At 34.7% G+C, this 9,870-nt stretch overlaps 1 protein-coding gene across 1 annotated transcript in view; it reads left to right on the top strand.

The window, feature by feature from the left end:
- The window catches only part of LOC101592810 (testican-3-like), a gene marked incomplete at its 3' end in the record, with an annotated part of 365,719 nt that overhangs the window by 234,543 nt on the left and 121,306 nt on the right, over window positions 1-9,870 (top strand). The window lies entirely within an intron of this gene.

The following is a 9,870-nucleotide window of genomic DNA, read 5'->3' as shown; positions in this document are numbered from 1 at the left end:
ACTTGTATCACTGTGGTATGAGGTTTTCAGTTCTTCTGGAAATATACCCAAGAGGGGAATAGCTGGCTTGAATGGGATTTCCAATCATAGCTTTTGAAGGAATCTCCACACTGATTTCCATAGTGGTTGTGCCAGTCTGCACTCCCAATAGGATCTTACTAATTTGTGATCTGAAATTTCTCTCTAGTTTTACAAATGGCACAATAAGTGTAATTTTGCAGATTACCTGCTCTTAAATCACCATGAATGTAAAAGTCTTTTCTTCTCTTTCTTATGACTGATAAAGTGCTCTCTTCACTTAAATGTTTTTTATTAAATCAAATTCAAACAAGTATGTTTCCCAATAAATTTGTTATCACGTTTGCTCAATATGAAAGTTATTATTATTACTTGCAAAATGTCAAGGTAAACTGGTTTATGCATATGTTTTTTCTGTTTATACAAGTAAGGTCACATTTAGTACTATAATCTCAACAAATTTGAACCTTGGCTGCTTTACTGTCAGAAAATTTCATTATCAATTCTGTCCACTGCCTTTCTGATTTTAGGCAGTTTTCTCTTAGAATTTCATTTTAATTATTAAAGGAAGGCCCCAAATAATTATTTACCAAATTAAATTGAAAAGAACTGGCTTTAGGAACACTTAGCCATGGAAACAAAGACGACTATGGCATAGTAAAAAACTACTGTGGTGATGGAATGCACTAGTGACCAGCTCCTGAGAAAGTGAGACAAGAGGATCACAATTTCGAATCAGGCTTGGTAGTTTAGTAAAATCCTGTTTTTATAAAAATGAAAAAGAGATGAAAATGTACCACAGTGGTACAGCGCTTGGGAACCATTCATGATGCCCTGAGTTTGACCCTTAGTATTAGAAAAAGAAAGTCAAACACAAAAGAAAAACTTGGATGTGTGATGCTAGGAATTGAACCCAGCGCACTGCAAATGCTTCACAGACACCCTGCCGTTGAACCAGTGGAATAGTTTTTTGAATAGCCCAAGTAGTTGGCAACATTTATAACTTTCTTTTTATTTTGGCTAGTTTGCAGGCTTTCCTACTTGTGACAAAAGTCTTTAGGAATCAAGGTTGCTTTAGAGTGGTCAAATCCTGCTTCCATCTTTGCATCATCAGGAGGAAATGTCCTGATGCATGGACAAAAATGGCCTCCTAGCTGACATTTAGATATTTTCCTCAATTAAATTTGTTTGCTGTTTTAATTGTGTATTATTATTTTTGTTTTATGTCATTTGTTATTTCAGTAGATTTAGAACAGACATGATTAAATTATGGAGTGGGTTTTTAGTAAATCTGTGAGTTGTATCACTTAAAAAAATAAAAGATATTTGGAAAGAATAGTTAGCACATAAATTAAGTATACTTGGTTAGAGAAATAAGCATAACTAAAATAATTAATTTTAAAGAAAAATTTCTTAAACACAGTTCATCTGAAAACTATGTTTTGTACCGTCAGATTCTCTACTACACAGACTTTTGCTCCAGTTTTTTGGCTTCATGCTAATATTACTCTGAAAAATATATTTAAAACACTTTAGCAGAAACTATAAATATCCTAGTACTACTTAATCTTACTGTCAAAGATCGATTTTGAAGTATATATTCACATTTATAATAGGATAAAATGGTAATTTAATTGATAACAGTGAAGTAATGCTCTTCCTATAATTGTTAATAATGTGCTACACTTACAAAAAGAAGCAGTTTTAAAATGTTTGTTTTTAAACCTTCCTGTTGGGGCATAAGAAATTCTTCTTAGATATTCAGCAAACTTGCAACTATAATTGTAATGGATCCTTTCAAGTACTCAGACATAAATACAGTGTATTTCAAACATTTATCTTTGCTAAATGCCTCTCACTCTCACAGTCTCCTCCATTTGCATTAACCTTGATCCCATTATTAACAACTGTAACTACTTGGAGCCGTTCAATTATCTCTTTACTTTTCTTGTTCAACCCACAGAAATGTTTCAAAAAGCTATATTTCTTTCATAGATCCTCTTAAAGCAGAGTAAAATTGTGAATTGTATATATTTAATTGATATTTTCTTGACCTGACATTTTGCGGTCAATGCAGTTTGGCCAATGCTAATTTCCATAACTGTGCCCTGTCTGGTCATGTTCACCTTCACCAAGCAAGAAGAGTTGTTGACGAGGGCAGAATCAGTGAGTCCTTGGAAGTTCCTTTCACACAGAATATTCTCCTCAAATTTAAACTTTTCTCCTTTAATTTTCAAGAAGTTGGTCGATAAATGCCTTATGGTATAGCAAGAAGAGGATTTTGTAAAGCTTTATTGATGAACAATATAGGTTTCCATAGGGCCCATTCCTGATTTATAAACCATGTAACTGACCTCATGATAGGCAATGGTGTTAAGTTTTTATGGGGATTACAGTATGCAACTGACCTGGCACTTAAGTGGCATTTGGTATACTGTTCCAGTCTCCTAGGCCTGAGACCCAAAACCATGTTATTATAGTTTCCTTCATCTCCACTAATGCCTTGAATTGCTGAGAACAGGGAATTGTATGGTACAGTACAAATGCAAAAGTATTCACACTATTTGGAAGAAAGCAGGGCTGATGAAGAACATACTGAAGTCTCCCAGTGATATTAGTAGTAAAAGTGTGCAAGTACATCTTCATGCAAAAGGATCTATGTAGGAAGTCACAAGCAAATCTACTGAGTTAGTCATTTGGAGGCACGGCTATGCTGTAGCGAAACAGAAAGGTCTTGCCTCATAGTTGAGTTGGGAGCAGCCACGACTGTGAGGGAAGCTCTGAAAAACTATATGCAGGTAAGATAAGAAATGGCCTCTGCCTATAAGAAGCTTGTGAAGGCATAAAACTGAAAAATAGCACATAGGCACTATATTTTCTAAGTGCCTTAAACTTAGTGGACCGACATGATAAGGAATTTCCGAAGATCTCTATTTTGCTTTAAAATGGTAATATTTTAATGACAAATGTAAAATAGCAGAATAAGTAGATAGGTTTGTGCTGAATGATTTCTGGGATGGAGATTTATCAGAAGATCTAAAATCTTGAGTACTTGTGCATGTAACTAACCCACAACAGATAATACAAGAAACCATAATAGTAGACTTAGAATGAAAATTAGACTATAATACTCAGGCAAAATTCAATTTTATTGCCTTTTCTTGGTTTCATGAGATAGTGCAAAATAATTCAATTTCAGCAAAAATTTAAAATCAATGGAGAATATTTTAAAAAAGCAATTGCAGGCCATTTTTCCAGCTCAATCCTTCTTTTGTGAAGGCCAGGAAATAGTTCTTCAGTAGCAAATCATTTAAATTTGGTCCAACCAATTGAATTTGAATTCTAGTTCTACTTGTTACTAGTTCTACACCCTAGAAGAAAACATTGTTTGATCTACAGTTTCTTTACATCTAAAATTGAGGTGATACTGCATGTTTCATACAATGTTTTTAAAGACACTCTGCATGTAAAAAAAAATATGCTATACAGTGAATAAAAGATGTTTATCACCTATATGACATCTTATCCAAATTCTTTGAAAGGTTATATTTTAGAACTTCAAAAATTTCACTGTCAATATGCAGTGTGACTTGTATATAGCAGAACTATGAATATTTCATTTTAAATTTATGATGTTATAGCATATAGACTTTGATACACAGGACCAACTATCTGAAGTAAAATATGGAATTTTGTTCAAGACCATAAACTGATTTACATGAATTTGCAGCATTATTTTCTCTATCAAATGTATTTCTTAAAAATATATGTCCTGCCTGCCCAACCACACTGCTTCCAAAAAGCAAAGAAGCAAAGATAAAGATGCTTAGTCATCAAGTTTGGTATTTGGAATTTCATTTCAATAATACTAGTGACAAGGGAGGTCTGAGTTCTAAAGCTTTCCTATCGTTTATGTATCAAAGATTTACACACAGAAGGCAAAAGCATTGTGTGTGTCAGATTTATTATGATTTCTATGTCCCTGCTCTCAGGATGTCAAGGATATGAGCGAGAAGCTGATGAATCAAAGAGAATAATCATTAATTGTTCTGCTTCCAGAATGAGAACAGTCTAGGAGACACAGCCCCAGTTCTCTCGTGAGTTTAGAGAGTAAGAGAAGAGAGTTGGCTATCAAAATACGCAGTCTATCTTTATTTATAAGGTCATAAATTTAAATCTAATTAGATCCAAAAATTGATTATGATTTTACTTTATATTCTTTAAAGTTAATTCTAGTGAATAGATGCAAATACCAGGTGGCTGCTGAACATTCCAAACCAGAAGTCACCACAACTATTTCATTAATATACTAACAACTAAATTTATTACTTTTGTTTCTGCCTTGCTATCAATATCTCTTACGTCTTCTTTGGTGGTATCACCAACTACCATTTCCTTTACCTCTGTCCAGCTTTTTCATCATACTTAATAATTGGTCCTTTTGAATCCATACTCTGTCTTGGAGATGAATTCCTTCCCCTCTGTCTTCACACATCTTTGCTAATGTTACCTATTAGATTCTTTTCCTTTCTCTGATGGATGGTTTCCCTGTCTTATTCACATATTCTTCAGGATATCTCCAGATTTTTGCTCATTCCACTGTAGAATCCTGTTTATGCCATCATCTTAACTAGAACTCCTAGTTGACTTGACAGTGAGCATTGATTAAAACTCTAAAAGGGAAACACTCCCACATGTCCTTGCAGTTTTCCGATGGTGCTGACAGGCAGCCTTCACATTTCGTACTTCATTGATCTTGTTTTATAGGGCATTCTTTTTATACTGTTTTGCTATTTGTGCTGCACCCTTTTAATGAAGCTTTATTTCATTTGGTTCAGTTGATCTTTCTGGTATTACTTTCAGAAACTACTTAAGTTTCCACTCATACATGAGCTATCTTCAACATCATACAATCATATCTATCTATCTATCTATCTATCTATCTATCTATCTATCTATCTATCTATATCTTCTACCCAATGTTGTATTCTAATTAGAATTTTTTTACATTTCTTTTCCAATACAAAGTATTACTTTCATGTGAGAGATTTGGTGGCCATACTGTAAGCTAAAATACAATAATGTATTTTCTAAATGTAATTTTAAAGATCATCTGATAGAATGTCTTTATCTTATAGTCAGTTCTAACTGGTTAGAGATCAATGTGTAGTACACCATAGTGCCAGTAATATGTTCATCTTTTGAAACTTTGAATCAATACTAGTACATTCTCTATTGTTTTTCTCAGACATCTAAAACACATTTTTTCTGAAAGTGGCCAAAAATACTTGTTTGTTATTATTTCATGCACCATTATATACTATGTTTGATGAAAATATATAGTAAATGTTCAAAAATATTACAGTAAAAGAAACCATCCTAATCTGCCTCAATATCCTGTCGCTCATTTCAAACTCACCCCATTTTTCTTGCCATTTTCTTTTTTTCTTTTTCTTTTTTTTGGCAGACCCAGGGATTGAACTCAAGCCCTTGCACTTGCCAGGGAAGGGCTTATTCCACTGAGCCATCTCCCCAGCCCCTTCTTGCCACTTTCTGAGGCAGGTCTGGAAGTCCTCTTTTATAAGGGTCTTCATAAAATGTGAACACAGCACAGTTGATGCTGTGGACCAGCGACATTTGGCAGAAAATTAGACTTATAGAATATTATAAGTGTTCTTATAAGAATATGATAAGAATATTGTATAATTATACTATTAGTATTATATAATGTTATATAGAATATCATGAGTGTTTTATAAGAATATTGTAAGTGTTTGTCGTTCATCTTATTCACTAGGCCTGCCACTACGAAACTTTGGCTTGTGCCCCAAATAAAAATGACTTTGAAAATTAATCTCTCTCTCTTATTTTTCTTTTTCTGTATTTTAGGGAAGGGTCTATAGGGTGTTCAAGGTCTCACTACTAGATCCAACTCGTAGTGATCCACCTGTTTACCTCCTCCTAAGAGCTAGGATTACAGGCACGCACCACCATGCCCAGTCTCAGTTGCCCTCTCAGCACACCCTGGGGGTGGGGTTTGCATGGTAGGCCTGGGGATCAAACTCTGGTCCCTGGGCTTGCTTGCCGGCACTTTAATGCACTGAACTATTTGGCTGACCTCAAAAATTAATCACTTTGAATTGAATAGAAATTGATTCTTGGGGCTGGAGAGATGGCTCAGTAGAATAAGCACTTCCCTGGCAAGCACAAGGGTCTGAGTTCAATCCCCGGTTACACACACACACACACACACACACACACACACACAGAGATAAGAAATTGATTCTCACATGACCATGCAACTAAGGAAGCTCATGAAGGGCCTTCTGATACTGCTTCCAAAAGAGACAAGAACACTGGGACAAGCATGTTTGAAGAGAGGGACTTTATTTTGAGGGAATTGGTGTCAACTGTTTTTTTTTTTTTCTTTTTTCTTATTTTTTTGTACTGGAGACTGAACTCAGTATCTTGCACTTGCCAGGCAGGTGCTTATGCCACTGAGCTATCTCCTCTACCAATCCTTTTTTTTTTTTTCTTTTTACTGAAACTAATTATTTAATTTAAACATTCATCATATTTTCATTCACATCTCATGTATATCATTTGATATAAGAGTGCTTTAATGTAGGACATTTTGCATTATGTTTTTGAAAAAGTGGTCTTCGGGTAGACAAATTTTCTGAAGCCCAGAAATGAGTTTGCATGTGCTACAGCTGATGTGGCTAAAGTTTCCTTCCATTCTCAATACAGAAGTTAGTACCTATTTTATTACTAGATGCCATTCTTAGAAATTTTTCTTTTCTGCAGTCCACAAGGATGAAACATGAATACCGAATAGGAATTTTGCTCCGTTTCAAGTTCAGTGCCTAACTTTGTATGAAGATTTTAGGGCTGAAGGTGTAACTAAAAGAAAAACTAAAATTGCACAAATTGTGTATTCCACGTCTGTGGTTCTGACTTAGCATCTGTGTTCTGTGTCTTTACTTTTATTCTTTCAGTAAGGTGGGACCTCACCTCTTAAATTGAATATTTTTTTACTAACATAGCTTCTTTCTCTCTACATAGCAGTTGTTTTCTGCTTTCACCTTTCCTGACTAATTCCACCATAAACATCTGAATTGAACTTGACCTTTACTATTTTCTCTGGTTTGTTAGTAAACAGAGACTCTGGATTAAAAGCAAGTGTTCTGAGTTGGGGAGACAGCGTAGTGGAGTCAGTGTCTGCCTGGCAAGCACAAGGTCTTTAGTTCCGTTGCCTGAGGAGGGCGGGAAGCAAGCGTTCTGGCAGAGGAGGAATTCAAACAGTACACACAGATCATAATGACCATGAAAGAACTTGACTGTGTAAAGTCAAAGGTGCCAGCTGAAATCTTACTAGAGATATGTTTATTGTATGCTTGAGAGAAAGCTAGAAATAGGCTGAATAGAACAGGGAAATGTAAATTTAGGGATACGGAAAATAAATGAGGATAATAATAGAGGGGGGGTGATGGAATTATGCCAGGCGTCATTCATCATTAAGCAGCAGATTGACTGTAATCCCTGGACTTCAGCCAAGAGAAATCTGGTTTGTTGTTCTTACGATTTCATGAATAAAACTTTAGCATCTGTATTTACAGTGTGTGATGTTGTGTAGCTTGAAAGCTGCCAACAATAAGAGTTCTACTACAAAATACAGATGGTTAAAATCACATACACAGAAGTGATTTTTTTCCTTATGATCGATATCTTGCACCTGGGTAGGTAGGATAGATACTTATCCTTACATTTATGTTTATTCCCCTGACCATAACTGCCATTCTTTTATTTAATTCATTATATACAATTTTGCCCCAAATTTTCTCATTGAGCTCTTTTTTATGTGTTAAACATGTTCTGGAAATTCCTTTTTTTACAATAAAACAAGTTTTGATTTCTGATTTCTCTTCTGAAACAGATATGATACAAGAAACTTCATGGGCCTTTCAAACTTGTCTAACATAGATCGTTCAAGATAAAGTAATTTGAATAAATAACTGAAATATTAATCTGTCCACAAAATGTAATTGGATAGGTCATAACAGTTCTGTAAGTACTGGAGTGTTTAAAAATAAAACAAATATTTTTCAGAATAATATCCTAGATTAAGAATAAAATACAAATCAAGGTCATGATTGGATGCCATCTCATCCCAATTATAATCCCTTTTATCACCAAAATCATAACAAATAGTTGCCAGGATGTGGAGAAAACAGGAATTCTGCTGCATTGTTTTAGAGAATAGAAATTAGTGACACCACCATGGAGATCAGTATGGAGATTATTTAAAAAACTAAAAAGAGAATTACCATGTAAGCATACAGTTCCTGTTCTGGATGTATACCCAGTGGAGATGAAATCAGCCCCCTGAAAAGCCCCCCAGAAGCTCAAGTTTGTGAGGCGCTACTTACAATAGTTAAGGCATGGATTCAATGCAGTGCCTTTCAAAATATGGAGGGATAAATAATATATAGATATAGAAGCAGAGCCAATACTTACAACCCCAAAACTCTTCATTTGCAGTAATCAAAAGGACAGAATAACCCAAATCTCCATCTTTTGGTAAAGATAAAAATAAAATATGGTATATTGATGCCAGAGAATATTATTCAGTAGTATTAAGGAGTGAAGAAGTGACCTTTGTTACAATTTAGTTAAAGCTCAGGGATGTTAGGTAGTGTCACAAAAGTCATTGACAAAAGACTAAATATATTATGAATAATATATAAATATGCTCAATATATAATTCCATTTCTATGAAACAGCAACAGGAGTTTATCTCTATAGACATTAGATTAACAATTGCCTTGTACTTTTAAGAAGGAACTAGCAAGTATGTTTAGTTTTAATTGGTACAAAATATTTTTAAAGTATGTTATTTTCATAATCATAAACATATGGAAACATACTGATTGCAAACTTCAAATAAATGTAAAGTATGGAATGTCCACAGGGCTTCTGTTTTTTAAAGTCAACACAGCTCATAGTCTTTGTGTTGCCAGGTACCAGGGCAGACATTGATTACAGAAGTGAATGGGTCATGTTACCCAATCAAATTAAAAATAAAAATGAAACATCTCAGTTCTTGCCACAATGCATTCAGCCAAACCTCAAGTACAGTTCAAAATCTTTTTGGGTTTTAACCCTTCTTTTTTACCCACCAGCATTTATCAAGGGAAAATAGAAATATATTTTATAATACTCCACTGGCACAAAATATTATAGTTACATACCCAAATTTATTTCTCTACCTTTGTTACTATAATCACAGTAGCTATGACCAAATTTTCATCTTAAAGCTTCTGTCTCTATCATACTTTTTTTCTTTGTATTTTAGGACAGGGTACACAGGGTGTACAGGGTCTCACTGCATAGATCGGACTCTTAGTGATCTTCCTGTTTACAGCCTCCCAAGTGCTGAGATTACAAGCATGCACCACTATGCCCTGTCTCAGTTGCCTTCTCTGCACGCCCAGGGAGCAGGGCCTGCATGGCAGGCACCAGGGATCAAACTCCCGGCCCCTGCATCTGCCTAAGCAGGCATTTTAATCTGCTGAGCGATTTGGCCAGCTCTTATACTTTTTTTGATTATAGTGGTGTATGTGCTTTAGTTCTGACTACATTGGTTCAATATTCAACTGTCATCATCTATTAACTTACTCTCAGAACTATGAGAAGTTTCTCTTAAAAGAGAAAACATGAAAAAATAAATCATAAAATATGTTTACAGCTCAGTGTTATAAAATCACTTGATAAAAATTATGTTTGATTGAATTAGGAGCTTCTACTATATAAAAATTATTTTAACATTTTCTGTTCTCTCTCTTCTCTTTT

The sequence above is a fragment of the Octodon degus genome, unplaced genomic scaffold (genome assembly GCF_000260255.1).
Source record: "Octodon degus isolate 3935 unplaced genomic scaffold, OctDeg1.0 scaffold00366, whole genome shotgun sequence".
Taxonomy (NCBI): domain Eukaryota; kingdom Metazoa; phylum Chordata; class Mammalia; order Rodentia; family Octodontidae; genus Octodon; species Octodon degus.
This window is presented reverse-complemented; position numbering and strand designations above follow the sequence as displayed.